Source organism: Aquarana catesbeiana, linkage group LG04, assembly GCF_042186555.1.
Source record: "Aquarana catesbeiana isolate 2022-GZ linkage group LG04, ASM4218655v1, whole genome shotgun sequence".
Classification (NCBI taxonomy): Eukaryota; Metazoa; Chordata; class Amphibia; order Anura; family Ranidae; genus Aquarana; species Aquarana catesbeiana.
In genome coordinates this window covers 621,632,212-621,651,365 of record NC_133327.1, presented here as the reverse complement: position 1 = coordinate 621,651,365, position 19,154 = coordinate 621,632,212, and the positions used below count along the sequence as shown (strand labels likewise).

Here is a 19,154-nt window from a genome sequence, read left to right as displayed (position 1 = left end):
ATATAAAGCAACGCAGTGCCGAATCGCAAAAAGTGCTCTGGTCAGGAAGGGGGTTAAATCTTCTGGGGCTGAAGCGGTTAAATATTTTTACTGGGTTACTGAACCATGGAGACTTCCTTATATTGCATGTGAGTGTTGTATGGAGGGAAGTGAAGGTTACTAAAGAAGATATCACTAATAGTGGAGTTCCTTTCCATTATTGAAGTATTTTCGATCTGGCTGGATATTGCAAGGGAAGGAGTCTGCTACTTTGGATATCAGAGTTACTCAATAACAAAGGCACGACTAGACCCGTAGGGGTCTTTGAGGTGAGCGGCTGGGGCACATCATTGGTGCACTGCGGATGGTGGAAGCATTTATATGAACTGGATTTTTTGGCACTTATGTTTCATCTATTTTTGCAAAAGCACTTTATTTATATTGGAAGAACTTTGGACTTATCACGCTTATTTCTCATCATTTACATATATTGTCACTTCATAAGCTATTGCCCTTTATATTGTGTTTGAAGATACATCCTATCAATTATTCACTACATGTTTTTATTGCACTGTCACTTTAAGAGTTATTGCACTTGATACGTCAATTATTAGTCATCATTCCTGCATAATTTATATTGGATTGTTATCTTTGAATTGGTGATTGAGTAAGCGCTACATTTATTTATTAGTAATTTATCACTGTCTGGGAACACTTTTTCATGTTGGCAGCTACTCACTCTTAAATTAGTTGTTGTGGTTTGCGCATTAGTATTTCTACTTTATCTCCATTCTAGGAGGCTGTCAGAAAGACTTTCCAAGGCTGTCCCTGCACTTAATCTCACCCCACACCTAAATACTGTGGGGGACTGTCCATTCTTTTTCAAATACCACCCTGAGGCCAGATTCACACTGTTGCAGTGCTCTAACATGCTTTGGGTTTCAGTGTATGTATAGTAAAACAGTTAGGGGTTAGAGCCCCTGTCAGGTTTTTTATTGCTGTCTGTGTCCTCGCTGGGAAGATTCACCCGCCCTGTTTGTCCTAGTGACCGCCAGGGCCGTGGATAAGGGGGTACCACCAGTCCTCCTGTACAGGGCCCAGGCCAGCAGGGTGAGTGATTGGCACAGCCGGGGGGGGGGACAATTACTGGAGCTGATACCCTGTATGGCTCCCTCTACAACAACTGAAAGCTGGCATCTTCTCCTCTCCCTCCTGCCAACTTGCACCTGCTGCAGAAAGAGCCAATCAGGGGATCAGTTCCAGTATCCACCCCCCCACCCCCCCCCCCACTGATCACTCTCCCTGTGCACCATACATTTTCCCCTGTTGTCCAGGCCCCCCTTTGGGCCCCACCCCTGCAGTGCTGCTGGCTTCCCTCCTCTCCTTCCCATCGGAAGCTGCAAGCACACAATAAGATCCTTCATAATGGAGAATGGGGGAAGGATCAGATAAATACACAATGTCATATATACACGGCCCTTCCTTCCCTAATTAACACAAAGAGTCATTGGTACCGATCACTCACTGTGTTCATTCATAACTGAAGCATAGTAAACTGTGTTTATTTGGGGGAGGGCCCCATGGTTTCTAACAGCAGCCCTGGTGACCATCACCACCGAGATGGAAAGTATTAGGAAATCAAAACTTCTACAGTTGACAACAGAAAAAGAGGTGAGAAAACTTTTCCAATGGGGACACCTATTCCCATGACAACTGTCTAAGGCTGGTCATAGATGGATTGTTTTTTTCTTGATCAGCCAGTGGGCTTATCCCCCATGCACACAATTGAGCAGTGTTGCCAACCGTCAGTATTTTTACTGGCAGCCAGTAAAAAAATGGAAATTTTCTGCTGCCAGTAAATGCCAGTAAAAGTAAAAAGGTTGCCAGTAAAAAATATGGCTCTGATGCTTGGCTTGGTCCGGAGTTGCAGGCACCATCTCAGTGCCTATTACAGTGTGATCGGGCGGCTCTGGCAGAGGCGGTGCCTGAGCATGTCATGTGATGTCATGGTGCAATGGAGCCAAGCACAGCGGCCAAAGCCTCGTGTGTGGGTCTGCGGTATAGGAGCAAGGCAGGCTGGGACCCGGACTGTCAGTGCTGTTTAGACTGGAGAGGACTGGAAGGACCGCTTGGCTTGGAGAGACTGTCACTGTGACTCAGGAGGGGATGTGTGGTGTCAGTGAGGTCTCATCATCATCTGTGCTGCTGCACACTGCTGTCAGTGTCACCGTGAGAGTCAATTTTATGTGTGTGTGCAGCCCATTCTAATTTCTTGCCCTCCTGAGTCCTGTCCCTGAGCTACTTACTTACTATATTGAAAATAAAATAAGAAATATGTTTTTTGCCTTATTATCTACTTTAAATCATATTGCTAATTGCATATTGTATTTGTTTGTAGCCTAAATACTCTCATTTGCATTTAAAACTATCATTTTGTAACTTTTGGAAATGCCAGTAAAAACTCGGCTGTGCCAGTAAATTTTGGGTGTTGTGTCAGTAAATTTCAATTTGGTAGGTTGGCAACACTGCAATTGAGGTGGAGGGGGGGGGTGCTCCCTGCTCTAGTCTAGTGCTCTAGGGGAGTCCTCCACTGTCAGAATACACTGATCAGTGTTGCAGCTGATTGGTTGCATGAGCTGATAAAATGAAAATTTTCCAACATTCCTGTTCAAGGGAAGCTGATCCTTAGATCGACTTCTCTCAAGTGGAAAGAGCCATAGCTGGATTCAAACTCAACTAGTTCTTGTTGAACTGACTGATTTTTGATCCATCTATGACCAGCTTAAGAGGAAATTTCCCTTCATTTTGCAAGAGATTTCCTCTCACTTCCTGTTTCGCTTCTGGAACAGGAAGTGAACGGTAATTCCCCTAAAGTGATTGTAAACCCTCCCCTTGAAAAAACAACCTATTCAGTTTAAAATAGAAATGAAAGGCAAAACATTTGTGTATAGATATAAAAAATAAACATTTTAAATACCTTTTTTTCCAGTTTTTTTAAATGATCACATTCCCTCTGTTCTCAGCTGCATAAGAGCTGGGGGAGGAGAAGCAGCATACTGAGATACCCAGTGAATGGCTGTGCAGGGAGGGCGTGTCAGGACAAATCTGATCATTGGAGGAGAGTACACCGAGTTCTCAGTATAGCTAGATAATTGAACACAATGTGTTCTCCTGCTTAGTTTTTAATAGGAAAGCAGAGGGACTGATGAGTACACCAGGGAACCAATACAAAGAGAATAGGATAGTTTTCCATACAAGTACTGTACATGGCACAGCAGACATATCAGGAATATGAAATGTTGGGGTAATAAACACTTTAACTGAACACAGGCAGCAAAAAACTAAAAGGGCTTAATGGATAAGATTTACTTAAAAAAAAAATGCACATTTTTTTGCAGGTAAAAAAAAAATGTGTATTTATTTATTTTGGAGCCTGTAAAGCACTGCACCAGTGATCAGCAGATTGCTGATACCATGCAGGTCTTCTATAGACCTGTCAGTATATCTGCACTTTCCGTATGGGCGCACAGATACACTGACAGGAAGACTCAATGAACTACCACAGCGCTCCATACTAGGGTGGCCACGTGTCCCGGTTTGCCCGGGATTGTCCCTTATTTTAGATATTTGTCCCGTGTCCCGGGTACCTTCATTCCGGGACAATACAGTGTCCCGGAATGAAAAAAAAACACACCGCCGCCGATTCTGTCTCCGAGTCTGACTGCCACCCTTATTATATCAGTATACACAAGTGCCTTAACTGGTTGCTAGGCTAGGGCCGCCCGCCCCGCGTCTAGCAACCAGTGACGTCAGCTGGCACCGTCAGTCACGTGGGACTGGAGTCAGTGCAGTGGGCACTGGGCACCCGCACGGCACGGCGGCGACGGCGCACTCGTCTAGACTCACTCTACGTCTGAGCAACGCGCCTCTGAGAGAGAGAGCAGCTGCCAGCCTGCCAGTGTCAGTGAGTCGGAGTCCACTTACTAGCCTGCCCTGTGCGCACCGCCCAGCCCCAGTCAGTGGTGGACAGTGCCTCCCGGAGCCGCCGAGCCGACTACAGCTACTCCAGCAGCCGAACATTGATTGCCACTGCCAGCCAGCAAGCGCAACCCTCCGAGCTGCCCGTCCTGAGAGAGTCGTCCATCCTCCTGATTGATCCGAGTCCTCCCTCCCGCCCACGAGGTCCGCCCGCCAGGCCCCAGAGTACTTCAGGTTAGTGTAACTTCCACACTACCTAGTGAGCAATGCACACACACTCCCTCTCAAATCTGCTGCTGTCCCCAGACCCCCACCCCCCTCAGTTCTGCTGCTGTCCCCCACACAGCCACACTTCCTCTCAGTTCTGCTGCTGTCCCCCACCCCCCTCAGATCTGCTGCTGTCTCCCACACTCCCTCTCAGTTCTGCTGCTCTCCCCCTCCATCTTTCCTCCATGTCCCCCTCCGTTCTTCCTCTGTGTCCCCCTCCGTTCTTCCTCTGTGTCCCCCTCTGTTCTTCCTCCGTGTCCCCCTCCATTCTGCTGCTGTCCCCCTCCATTCTTCCTCCGTGTCCCCCTCCATTCTTCCTCCATGTCCCCCTCCGTTCTTCCTCTGTGTCCCCCTCTGTTCTTCCTCTGTGTCCCCCTCTGTTCTTCCTCTGTGTCCCCCTCCGTTCTTCCTCTATGTCCCCCTCCGTTCTTCTTCTGTGTCCCCCTCCATTCTTCCTAGGTGTCCCCCTCCATTCTTCCTCTGTGTCCCCCTCCGTTCTTCCTCTGTGTCCCCCTCCATTCTTCCTCTGTGTCCCCCTCCGTTCTTCCTCTGTGTCCCCCTCCGTTCTTCTTCTGTGTCCCCCTCCGTTCTTCCTCCGTGTCCCCCTCCGTTCTTCCTCCGCGTCCCCCTCCGTTCTGCTGCTGTCCCCCTCCGTTCTTCCTCCGTGTCCCCCTCTGTTCTTCCTCCGTGTCCCCCTCCATTCTTCCTCCGTGCCCCCCTCCGTTCTGCTGCTGTCCCCCTCCATTCTTCCTCCGTGTCCCCCTCCGTTCTTCCTCCGTGTCCCCCTCCGTTCTTCCTCCGTGTCCCCCTCCGTTCTTCCTCCGTGTCCCCCTCCGTTCTGCTGCTGTCCCCCTCCGTTCTGCTGCTGTCCCTCTCCGTTCTTCCTCTGTGTCCCCCTCCATTCTGCTGCTGTCCCCCTCCGTTTTGCTGCTGTCCCCCTCTGTCCTGCTACATAGTTACATAGTTACATACATAGTTACATAGTAGGTGAGGTTGAAAAAAGACACAAGTCCATCAAGTCCAACCTATGTGTGTGATTATGTGTCAGTATTACATTGTATATCCCTGTATGTTGCGGTCATTCAGGTGATTATCTAATAGTTTCTTGAAGCTATCAATGCTCCCCGCTGAGACCACCGCCTGTGGAAGGGAATTCCACATCCTTGCCGCTCTTACAGTAAAGAACCCTCTACGTAGTTTAAGGTTAAACCTCTTTTCTTCTAATTGTAATGAGTGGCCACGAGTCTTATTAAACTCTCTTCTGGGAAAAAGTTTTATCCCTATTGTGGGGTCACCAGTACAGTATTTGTAAATTGAAATCTGCTTTCCCCCTCCATTCTTCCTCCGTGTCCCCCTCCATTCTGCTGCTGTCCCCCTCCGTCCTGCTGTCCCCCTCCGTTCTTCCTCCGTGTCCCCCTCCATCCTGCTGTCCCCCCAAAAATTGGCAAAAAAAAGTATCAAAAACCATCCTTTTTGGGCGGCGCGGGGGGGGGGGGGGGGTGTCCCTGAATGGAAGTTTGGAAATGTGGTCACCCTACTCCATACGGTAGCACTGTGGTAGTTCATTGAGAACTACAAGTTGACATCTGCAAAGGATGTTGGGACTTGTAGTTCATTCGTTCACAGAATTCTGTGAATGAATAACACGGCTGTGTGGGCGCAGCCCTGCCCGGCCGCACTCATTTCAAAAACTGACAGCTAGTGCCAGGACCTTCTCCCCGTACTGCTGTCACAGGGTTGGGGGGGGGGGGGGGGGATTGGGAACATGTTACATGTTCCACGCTAAAAACGGGTGGGACATGTAGCATGTTCCCAGAATCCCAAAGGTGAACTTATATTTTGAGTCTTTCCTACTATAAAAAAAAAGGTTTTGCCTATACTTCCAGCTGATTTATTCTAAAACACAATAATCTACGGCTATAATCGCTGAAAAATAATTGCATCCTAAAAATCTGGCATGCTAGCTGTACCCAAGAAGATAGATGGATCGACTTGGGTACAATCTGCCTGCCCATACATGGTTCAAACTGTCTATGGCCGGCTTTACATTCAAATTGAATGAATGGCCTTTCCTAAATGAAAAGCACATTCACGGTTAGAAATTCCTTCGTTTGAAAAAATTTGCATCGTTCTCCTTCGAATTTTCTCATCACTGTGGTTGAAAACAAACATTGATTTGTCCCCACTATCAATTATTAAATTGAACAAACGTCCTCAAAGCAAAAAAATTTGAATGAATTTCTACTAGTGTATGGCCAGCTTTAGTGATATTCACAGATGTGAATCCGATCTCAGAATGAAGCCAGAAGGGAGATTCTACCACCGAAAAGGTTTGGCAATCGCTTCCTCCACTGAATTGGCTCCTTTGCTTAACCACTTTCCTACCCGGCCATAGACAAATGACGTCCACAGATAGGATCTCCCATCCTGGGTGGACGTCATATGACAGCCTGGGCTTCCCGGCCTCCTAGGTGACGCGCGCATGCCCGCCGCGTTCCTCGGGACCCGGTGCGTGTGCGATGTCCGCCGGGCACCCGCGATTGCCCGTTAACCGGGCCAGACCGTGGATCTGTGTAAACACACAGATCCACGTCCTGTCAGTTGAGAGGAGACCGATCTGTGTTCCCAGTACAGCGGAACACTGATCGGTCTCCTCCCCTTGTATGTCCCCGCCCCCTACAGTTAGAATCACTCCCTTAGGAAACATAGTTAACCCCTTGTGTCCCCCTAGTGGTTAACCCCTTCACTGCCTGTCACATTTACACAGTAATCAATGCAATTTTATAGCATTGATCGCTGTATAAATGTGAATGGTCCCAAAAATGTGTCAAAAGTGTCCGATGTGTCCGCCATAATGTCGCAGTCATGAAAAAAAATCACGATCGCCGCTATTACTAGTAAAAAAAAAGAAAATATATATTTTTTTTAAAAATGCCATAAATCTATCCCGCATTTTGTAGACGCTATAACTTTTGTGCAAACCAATCAATATACGCTTATTGCGATTTTTTTTACCAAAAATATGTAGAAGAATACGTATCGGCCGAAACTGAGGAAAAAATTTGTTTTTTTAAAAAAAAATTGGGATATTTATTATAGCAAAAAGTAAAAAATATTGTGTTTTTTTCAAAATTGTCGCTCTTCTTTTGTTTATAAAAAATAAAAACCGCAGAGGTGATCAAATACCACCAAAAGAAAGCTCTATTTGTGGGGAAAAAAGGACGTCAATTTTTTTTGGGTACCATGTCGCACGACCTCGCAATTGTCGTTTAAAGTGCGACAGCGCTGAAAACTAAAAATTGGCCTGGGAAGGAAGGGGGTGAAAATGCCCTGTATTGAACCGGTTATTAACGTAAGGGGCCTATTAGCTATTCTGTCATTGGTGGGTTGTCGCCAGGGCCAAGTTCACTCATCACTCTAAAGATGGCAATAGGTAGAAGATGTCACCCACTCCAGAGGCTTCAATCAACTAACATTTGTTGGGACCTACACACCCTGCCAGCTATTGGTGGCCATACACACTATGATAAATGATCAATTTCTTTTCTGATTGATCCCTTCCAATAGGAATAATCAATTTATAGACAACTAACCCGGTTGATCGATATGCCACACACAGGGAGGTATTTCAATCAATTGTTAAGATATGATCGTAACTATCATAAGTGAACGATCACCATGCAATCTCATATTTGATCAATCATAATGATTGTATCCAAGAATTAAGCATCTAAGGGCTAATAATCAATTAAAAACAATCAAGACATTTCAACCCTGGGCAAACGACTCAGTTTGATGGAAACTGATCTAAATTGAGACTAAATCAATTAGAAGGTAAGTTATGCACATCGTTCTGAGAGTTGTCCTATAGTGCTAACACACTACTTCCTATTCTAGAGTAACAATGTTATTGCTCCACAGATACAGCACAGTGAGTGAGTGTTGTCACCCTAAAGCCTAGTACACACCACTGTTTTTTTTCATTCAACCCAGCAGGTTGAACGAAAAATAATAACTGACCGCTCAATCCAATGTTAGTACAGCGATCTCCCCTGCTGTACTTTTGTGTCCTGACATCCCCCCCCCCCTCCGGTGTCTTCCATGCCTGACATTTGGCCTATGTGTACTAGACTTGAGACGACAAGTGTTGTATTGGCAGGATCTCCAGGTGAAAAGTAAGGGACGGAAAGCCTGAAGTTAGCCATAGAGGAATTGCAATTTTCAGCAGGGACCAGACACATTTTGATCCATGTTTGGCCGCTCCCGCTCAACAGAAATCAATCTAATAATCAACTTCTGATGGAGAAGCTTGTAAAAAAAAAAAATCTCATTCAGCAGCTGCAGGCATCGGGCTGCAGCCGCTGATTAGTGTATTCTGACAGCGGAGAATCCCAGCTACTACAATACAAAGTCTCACCCCCCCCCCCTCTTTGGGAATAGCCATTTAGCCTCGGTTCACACTGGGACCACCTAGTCGCCTGAAAAGTAGCGTCCCGTTCTCTGCAATGGAACCGTTCTAAGAAACCTTTAGAAAAAGGTTCCTGTACGACTTTGGGGGTGACTTGCATTGACTTCTATACAGAAGTCGTTTTGCAAGTCGCCGCTGAGTCGTGTCCTGGTCGCCTGAGGCAGTTGCGCTGTAAGTCGTGCTGTCTCAGTGTGAACCGACCCTCACTGTCCAGATATAAACTGTTGACATTGCCTGTGATTGCACATGTAGCTGTGTGACGTACCGTAAATGTATTTTAGTTCTTAGAAAAGTATTCTACTGTCTGTACCTGTACATGAGATAGGAGGTCCTGAGGAAGCGGAAGTTTCTGCGAAACGTGTTGACCTAAATTTCCTGGTTTTCGAAGACTACCATGCCAAGCAATTTTAACCCCGTCGGTGGGCGATGATTGGTAATATCAATGTCCATGCACTAATGATACATGCTTTATAAAGTTTTTTACTGGATGAAATAAAGATTTGTATATATTTTTAATACCACATGATGCATTTGTGTCCACTAAAGGGATATTTAAAATCCCTCTTTGTACTTGTAGATCGCTGATTGATCCTAGGGATGAGACCCTCCACTGGCGCCACTATTAAAGCAATATCACTCCCACACACATAGAAAAACAATTTAAAAAGTCTCAGCAGGGAGGATTCCTCTATCCACCTCTCTTGTGTGATTGGAAGAATCCTTTTCGTCTTTTTAAATGAAAAAACTTCATCCACCTTACCAACCATTCAGTGTCCTCCACCCCTCTCTGCTAATCCCTCCACTTGTTTCCACTCACCCAATGAATAAAATTCAAAGTACTAACAACAATTTACAAAGCCATCCACTTCTCTGCCCCAAGCTACATCACTAGCCTAGTCCCAAAATACCAACCAAGCTGTTCTCTTTGGTCCTCCCAAGACCTCCTGCTCTCTAGCTCCCTTGTCACCTCCTCCCATACTCGCCTACAGGATTTCTCCAGAGATTCTCCCATCCTTTGGAACTCCCTACCCCAATCTGTCTGACTGTCCCCTAATCTATTCATCTTTAGACAATCCCTGAAAACCCTTCTCTTTAAAGAAGCTTATCCTACTTCTAACTAGTACACTGTATTACTTCCTCCGTCAGCTCATCCCCCACAGCTATTACCTTTTGTTTTAATTGACCCTTCCTTTTTAGATTGTAAGCTCTAATGAGCCGGGCCCCCTGATTCCTCTTGTACCAAATTGTAATGTAACTGTAATGCCTGCCTCTATTTTGTTAAGCGCTGCGCAAACTGTCGGCGCTATATAAATCCTGTATAATAATAATCCATCTATGGGCAGCCTTATGCAGCCACCATGTCCTAACAGCAGAAAGTAGGGAAATCTCTGAAAGTGAGGGGGATATCCTTTTTAGAAACATGTCCCCAAAACAGGTTTACCATTAGTACATTTCTCCTCGCCTCATCTCAATATTGGAGAAAACAGGGAGATGTTTTGTAGTCCTGTTCTAGTATGGCAACACTGTTATACAGCACAGTAAAGAAGCGTTGTCACCCTAGGACAGGGATATGCAATTAGCGGACCTCCAGCTGTTGCAGAACTACAAGTCCCATGAGGCATAGCAAGACTTTGACAGCCAAAGCATGACACCCAGAGGCAGAAACATGATGGGACTTGTAGTTTTGCAACAGCTGGAGGTCCGCTAATTGCATATCCCTGACCTAGGAGAAGAAGTGCATTACTGGCAGGATCACCGGAAGGAATTAAACTGAGAAAAGCCTGAAAAAAGGACTAAGGACATCCAAGAAATGGCAATCTGCCGTATAAGACATTTTTAGTTTACACTTTAAGGAATTTTCAGGCAGATCGTTCCTGGACCCCCTCTTTTCCAGTCATCTTAAGCCCCCCCAAATCTGCACACGTGTATGACGGAGGACTCTCACATACTTACGTAACGGTTGCTGAGGATCCAGCTCGGTCCGGAGTCTGCGGTGTCCCAGCTGAGGACATTTCTGAGTCCGTATCACAGTCCTACCTGCTTTACACTGACACTCATGTTTTGCCTAATCTCACATGTAAGAGGAGGTGGAATATGAGACATCCTCCTCCCTTCCTCTTCCCTCCCCCCAACCTGATTGCAAACAAAACGTAGGAGACTCTCAGGGGGGTTTAGGAAACTTTCTATAAGAGTTAGAAAGTGGCACATAAGTATCGATCAGGGAATTGCCATTCTGCAAGGGTGACTTACCTCCCAGGGAACAACCTTCAGCAGTGGAAATGAAATTTAGCAGGGAATTGTCACATAAAGGTAATGGCATCCCTAATACTCCTACACGCTGCCCCTGGGGTGGGATGGAATTACTCCCAACACAAGGTCTCACCTCCGAAAACCGCATTCATTAACTTTTCCTGCAAAGACGGCGCAAAGTCTGAGCGTTCCCTGTGGTCAAACCTGGAGCTATTCCCAAAAATCTGAAAAAATTCTGAGTGTATCCAGGTCATCGCGAGAGGAAAGGCGTGGTAAACAACTAATATAAGAAAAAAAAAAAAAAAAAAACTATAACTGCAAAAGGCAACTTGGGTTTTGCCAATTTGTCTGAGCCGAGTCTGGAATTTTTTTATTTTTTTTGATTGATGACAAAGCACAAAGACTTAACCCTGCAAATTTTAACCACTTGACCTCCGGAAGATTTAACCCCCTTCATGACCAGGCCATTTTTTGCAATATGGCACTGCGTTACTTTAACTGACAATTGCGTGGTCGTGCGGCGCTGTACACAACTAAATATTATGTCCTTTTTTTTTTCCCCCACAAATAGCGCTTTCTTTTGGTGGTATTTGATCACCTCTGCGGTTTTTATTTTTTGCGCTATATAAAAAAAAAAAAGACAATTTTGAAAAAGAAACAATATTTTTTACTTTTTTGCTATGTAGCACCCTGGAGTTTAGGCAGGGTTGTTCCTCACAAATTTACTTGCTCCTCACAAATTTACTTGCCAAGAATATTTATCCTGGTTGGTGGTTAGAGAACTATTGATTTCTCCCTAAGTTTGCCCTAGTTGCACTTTTCTCTTCTACCACTAGGTGGCCGGGTACTTGGTGGTACTAGATATGAGAAGGACAACGTAAGGTCAGGTTATGGGTATATAGGGTATCTCAGCCAATGGGCAGGGGTTTTCTTGAATCCCTTGGGCGTCTGGGAGAGCCTATAAATTTGGGTGGAGACAGGTAATCAGTGTTCTGTGCCACCTGGACGGCTGTCTGGGTGGACGTGTACTGCCCGGGCTGGAGGGCGGAGATGGGGCCTATCCCGGGCACATCTGCCCACTAGGCTGTCTGAGAGCCTATCCAGAAGCAAGAGAGAGCAAAGTAGGGTTGGGATTGCGGCTTGCAGTCCAACCAGAAGTGACAGTTCTGCCGGCCGGAGAACCTGTCGTGGTCGGAGGTAGAGGGGAAGCTGTCGCCGGTAAGGGACTATCCGCTTAATTACCAGGGACCACAGTGAGTAACTGAAGCAAGTACCGGAGCAGCATTCTCACCAACCGGGGACGGTGAAGAATCGGGAAACTTCAGTGGGTATCAAGCCAGGGACCCAGCCAGCGGTGGTGACGCTTGCAGAGCCTTGTGTGTCAAGTCAGGGACCGAGCAGGCCAGCGGGGGTGAAGCTTGTAAGGCAGTTAGTGTGCCAAGCTAGGGACTCAGCAGAGAAGCGGGGTTGACGCTTGAGGAAGATACTCAGTGAAGATTTGATAAGCTCAAGGGATTCTGTGGCAGTGAATCAGTGGGTCTCTTTGCGCGGGCGCAAAGAGATTAAAATGTTTGTAAACCCTAACAATAAACTTCTCTGTTAAAGTGTTACTAAACCCAGGACCCTGCATTCGCTATATCTGGTTTCCCACTGTACACAAGACATTACAATGCAATTTTTTTGGTAAATATAAATTGCTAAATACCAGGGTTGCACCAATACCGGTATCGGTGCCGATACTAAGCATTTGCATAAGTATCGGTACTCGTGCAAATGCTGCGATACCTGAAACTGATACTTTCAGGCTCGGTTCTGGTCTGGTGTATGATAAACCAGTAGATTTTCAAATGACCGCGGGATCTCCGTCCGGCTAGCAGGTCTCTCCTCCGTGTACAGTGGAGAGGGGAGGTGCCTCAGTCTCGGGCAGCTAATCGGCTTCTCTCTTCAGTGTACGAGCAAAGCAATTCACTTGTACACTGAAGCCAATTAGCTACCCGGGTCAGAGGCCCCTCCCCTCTCCACTGTACACAGAGGAGAGACCTACTAGCTGGGGGGAGATCCCACGGGCACCACAGAGCTGCCATCCAGCACTCTGACTGGCTCCTGTAGCAGGTCCACATCCTCTCTGACCATCTCCTGTACCATGTCCGCACACTCTCTGACCGTCTTTTGTACCATGTCCGCACATTCTCTGACTGTCTACTGTACCATGTCCACACCCTCTCTGACCATCTTCTGTACCACATCCGCATCCTTTCTGACCGTCTTCTGTACCATGTCCGCACACTCTCTGACCGTCTTCTGTACCATGTCCGCACACTCTCTGACCGTCTTCTGTACCATGTCCGCACACACTCTGACCATCTTCTGTACCATGTCCGCAGACTCTCTGACCATCTCATATACCATGTCCGCACACTCTCTGACCGTCTTCTGTACCATGTCCGCACACTCTCTGACCGTCTTCTGTACCATGTCCGCACACACTCTGACCATCTTCTGTACCATGTCCGCAGACTCTCTGACCATCTCCTGTATCATGTCCTCACCCTCTCTGACCGTCTTCTGTCCCATGTCGGCACACTCTCTGACCCTCTATTGTATCACGTCTGCAGTCTATCTCTTGTATCCGTTTGATGTGATCTGCCTGGGGGGATGGTGTTTGGAGTATCTTTATCTGCTGGTTGTTAAACTTTCTTGAGTACACATATTGCTATTGTGGTGTAGCTTCTGGGTCTTCTGTCCCTCCATCCCTCTCTTTCCTCCCTTCTCTCTCTCTCTCCTCCCTGCTCTCTTTCTCTCTCCCTTTCTTTCTTCCTACATTCCTCTTTAATTTCAGACTCCAACCACACCCCCTTTAAGCCACACCCAATATTTAGTTTAAACCACGCTCATTTTTTGCCGTTACGCGAGCCACATTTTTTCTCCGTGTTAAACTACACCTAGAAATGAATGCCCTGCCCTAATTAATAATACTCCGCCTACAGACAAAAAAGTGTCCCTATTAATTTATTCAGAATGTTGACAACTATTCCTATATTCCTATAGATATTCCTCCTTTGCAATTTTTTTATGTGGTGGCTGCATTAGTTTAAAAAAAAAAGAAAAGATTTTTACCTAATGAGCCTTCTGGTTACACACTTTCTATCCTAGGGCGACAATGCTGACTCATTGTACTATATTTATGGAGCAGCAGTGTTGTCACTCTGGGACAGAACTAGAGAACGCCTCTTAACCCCTAGGTGCTGACAGTATGCATATAGCAGGCGGGTCTTGGCGGCGAGCGCCCGCATATTTGCATGCCAAGAGCGCAAGCCCTGCGCGTTACCGGCACAGTTCCTGGCGGCTAACAGAAAGCTCCAGATTGCTTCTTGCGATCAGGAGCTTTCCGATCATGTGATCATGGCGAACCCATGATCATAATCTCTGCCTGCCTCATGGCATCTGAAATCTCCTAATGGGCCGGGAGGCGCCAGCGCAAATGGGTTAAGCAGCCTATAGATTATGCAATATTGCTTGATACCCCCATCAGCACAGTCAGTGCTATTATGTTATGCCAACAGGGAGACTTCCCTGCCCGCAGAACACAATGATTACTGCTAGCAGCTATAGCTGCCGGCAGTAATCGTATGTAAAAAATCTGACAGGCTGTTTGTGCCCAAGGTGATCGATGGATCGACTTGGGTACAACCAGTCTGCCCATAAATGGATCAAATCTCAGCCCTGCTGAACCGGACAAGATTCAATCCATCTATGGTCGGCTTTACTCTCATTTTCTCCATGCCATAGGGGGAGACGTCCTGTAGTCCACAGAGAGAACTGTAATTAATAGGAGTACAGCAGAGGCAGAATTAACAGACGTTATCGGCTCACTGATTTTGCAATTATCAAGCAGAAACAACAAAACGCTTTCAATAGTATTTTAAACAGACCTAAAGATAGCAAACAAGAAAAGTTAATTGTTGGAGATTATACACACTCATACACTTTACCAGCAACTGCAATATCAGCCACACAGGGGTGCATTGTTCTCATTGTGTTGCCTGACTTCCATATTACACATAGAAGCAAAGATAAACACATTAAATACAATAATACTCATTGATAACATTCTTCACGTTAGGATGACCTCTTTTATAGGTTTTTGTAAAAAAAAAAAACAATTGAAAGACTGTACACTCCCTTTATTGTTATCCCCTAAGGGGGAATTGAATTAATAAAAACATATGGCTGAGCCATGTTTCTTGCTTTCCGGGCACTTTCACCCCCTTCCTGCCCAGGCCAATTTTTAGTTTTCAGCGCTGTCACACTTTGAATGACAATTGCGCGGTCATGCAACTCTGTATCCATAGGAATTTGTTTTCACACAAATAGAACTTTCCTTTGGTGGTATTTAATCACCACTGGGTTTTTTCATTTTCTGCTAATTGAACGAAAACTGAAAATTTAGAGAATAAAAACGTTATCATAGATTGTTATAAAATGTTGCAAACAGGTAATTTTTCTCCTTTACTGATGAGTCGGCATGGATAGACTGCACTGATAGGTGACACTGATGAGGCGACACTGGTAGGTGGCAGTGATGGGCACTGATAGGTGACACTGATGAGAAGGCACCGATAGGCACTTACTGGCAGTACGGATGGGCACCTATTGGCAGCACTAGTGGGCACAGTTTGGCAGCTGTTGGGACCACACTGGTAATCAGTGCCCTCATTATCAGTATACATGTCACTTTTAGAGCAGCTGGTTTTTGGTTCTCTTCTCCTCTCCTCATGCTGTCAGCATGAGGAAAGAGGTGCCAATAACCGGCTTCTGTTTACATCCGTGCTCAGCTGTGATTGGACACAGCTGATCACGTGGTAAAGAGCAGCTGATTGGGTCTTTACCTCAATCTGTCATCACAGAGTGCACCGCGGGCGCCATTACGGCCGCGCTGTAGCCATCATTCGGCTATAGCGCGGTCGGCAAGTGGTTAAGCTGGAAAGGCATCGGACAGGGGTATACATATGCCACGGGTGTGAAGTTTTGCTTCATGGTCATGGCAGGAATCAAACACCCTGTCAAATTTGGCGAGCACCACTGCCCACTGAACACAACCAATTCAAGTAAGTGGAGGCACGCTGCAACCATCTGCACAGTAGTGCAGCATTTAGAGGGTTAAAACAGAAGGATATCGCCTCCTTACCATTTGTCAAACACCATTGAAGAGCACTCCAAATGCAGATTGCTTTTCAGAGGAGCGGCAGTCCTTGCCACGTGTGTAAACAAGCCCTAAAAGTTTTAAACATTAGATTCTTAAAGCGGATCCTCACTGCGTCTTAGCACCGCAAACAAAAAACACTATTTAACCATGTAAACACCGCCCACCGCATATACTGTATGTCGTTTCATGCAATAGATGCGGGCGCACGCACACCCACTGCACAGAGGGGAAGCCGATGAGCGTGCCGGTGGACCTGATGCCTGCTGGCCACCTGCAATCGTGGTATACAGAGGCAGAAGGGGGATCTGCCTATGTAAACAAGGCAGATCCCCATTCTGACAGGGGACAACATGGAGATCTGCTGTTCCTTGTGATCAGGGAACACAGTTAAGTCTTTGATCGCCCCTGTAGTTAACCCCTTCACTGCCAGTGTTATTTATACAGTAATCAGTGCATTTTTTTTTTTAGCACTAATCACTGTATTGGTGTCACTGGTACCCAAAAAGTGTCACTAAGGCCCCATACACACTATTAGATTTTCTGCAGATTTTTGTCTTCAGATTTACCAAAACGATGTAGTGCAAGGGCCTGCCTGATTGCATACAAATTGAAACGCTTAAGGTTTGACCTCATATTATATGGTTTTGGTAAATCTGAAGACAAAAATCTACAGAAAATCGAATAGTGTGTATGGGGTCTTAGGGTCAGATTTGCCTGCCGCAATGTCGCAGTCGCGCTAAAAATATCAGATCGCCGCTATTACCTGTAAAAACAATAAAAATGTTTAAAGTCCATAAATATCCCCTATTTTGTAGACACTATAACTTTTGCGCAAAGCAATCAATATACACTTATTGTGATTTTTTTTACCAAAAATATGTAGAAGAATACATATTGACCTAAATTGATGAAGAAATTTGTTTTTTTATATATTTTTTGGGGATATGTATTATAGCAGAAAGTAAAAAATATATCTTTTTTTGCGATATTTATTATAGCAAAAAGTACAAAATATTGTGTTTTTTTCCCCAAAATTGACGCTCTTTTTTTGTTTATAGCTCAAAAAATAAAACCGCAGAGGTGATCAAATACCACCAAAAGAAAGCTCTATTTGTGGGGAAAAAAAGGACATCAATTTTATTTGGGTACAGCATTCAAAGTAAAGCAGTGCGGTGTTGCAAAAAATGGCCTGCTAATTAAGGGGGTAAATCCTTCCAGGGCTGAAGTGGATAAATATTTTTTGACATTCAAAGCAAATTATCCCATCCATCCATGTCTCTAGGCTTTATTTGTTAAGAAATAACTTTTAAAAAACACCCCCCTATCATTTCTGGCTGTGGCCATCCTAAGTAAGGGCAAAGGATTCATGTAGCATTTATGGAATCCATCTGCCCTTAGCTCAAGCATACATGCAGGAGAGCGTGCTTAGCTGAGAAAACCCCTCCTCCTCTCCTAAAGACTTCTGGGATGTATGACATAATTTGCCTAGGCAAGAAACCAGAAAGTAACTGAAGAATTTAAAAAAAAAATGTAAAACAAGTAAATATGATATATCTTAATTTGTATTTACTAATGCTAGCAGCACGAGGATTAAAAATAAACAATGTTGATTGGAGAGTGAAGTTTCACTTTAACTTAGTCCTGAAACCTAAAGTATATTTAAATCTACAACTTTCCATGGTTAAAACTACTGTCAGTTTTTTTTTCCTTTTGTTTCTATCCAAGAGAGAAAACAGGAAGTGAAAAGAGATTGCTCCAAAGTGAGGATAATCACACTTTACGGTGACCACACACGTTATCGATATGATCATCCAATCGATCGATCAATGCAACTAAACTGATCGAATTTAGTAAAAATTAAAACAAAGACCCTCCATTTGATTGATTTTGGGAGATCTCAATCGATTTTAATGCTGCCAAATTGATCAGCTGTGGCCAAAAAGTACAGAACAATACCCCGCGTTTGCTGCATCATTTAATATTTCAATTGACAACGATGATGATTTACTTGTTCGTTTGATCACTTGTGCCTAAATCAATCACAAATCACTAAGTGCATACCTCCCAACTTTTTGAGATGAGAATGAGGGACACCTATCAGCAAAAGTATACAGGTATTGGACACACCCCTTGCCACACCCCCTTAAAGGAGAATTGTACAAAAAACAAGATTGGTTGAACCCACAAGTGCTTTTTTTACCACTACTATTCCTTAATATTGGCTTTTGGAACTTACAAATACAGCAATTTAGAAATCAGATGAAAGGTTTAGTGCTGAAAAACACTTTTTGATAGTTAAAAAGTGCATTTTATATACATCTATATAGATCAGACCAAGATGAGGGACAAATGAGGAGGAATGAGGGACATTGCTTCAAATCAGGGACAGTCCCTTGAAATCAGGGACAGTTGGGAGCTATGTAAGTGTATTGCCACATATAGACAAGCTGTCACTTTGAAGGTGTCCCCAATGCAAGATTTCACCTCGCTTCCTGTTCTAGTGACAATTGTAACATTTTGGATTTCCAATTTATTTCTAACCCTTTGAAAGTGGTTATATTCACACTGTCCTGCAGCTGAAATCTTCCTTAGCCCTGGCCATACCTGCGCAGTAAGCCCAAATAGAGTCCCAAGGGACCATCGCACAAATTCAAGGCAGGTGGGATACTTCCACTTAAAAATCAAAAGAAACCAGAAAAATTAAAGCCATAGTAAAGCCAAAACCAAAAAATAATTAAATTGCAGCTTATCAATCCTTAGATGGTGACTGCATTCGTTTTATTTCTTTTGGCTTTTTTTCCCATTATTTTAACTTGGGTGATCCGCCCAGTAATTCTGTTATTTCTCAACTTCCTATAATTACCAGGCTATCCAGAAAAAGTGGCAGCTAGAGGGTTGAGACAAACCATTTAGCACTGACAGGGGTGCTTACAATGGTCAGTTTTTATTCATTAATGTAAAACCTTTATCCTAAAGAAAAAAAAAAAGCAGTTTGCTGTAACAACC

General features: G+C 44.9%; 1 protein-coding gene across 1 annotated transcript in view; it reads right to left on the bottom strand.

Moving 5' to 3' along the window:
- Positions 1-10,772, bottom strand: part of TLR5 (toll like receptor 5) — a 73,232-nt gene extending 62,460 nt beyond the window's left edge. Inside the window, exon 1 of the mRNA XM_073628312.1 lies at positions 10,646-10,772. The gene's annotated coding sequence lies outside the window, so the exon portion shown is untranslated. The remainder of the gene's footprint in view (positions 1-10,645) is intronic.
- Between the last annotated feature and the right edge of the window lie 8,382 nt (positions 10,773-19,154).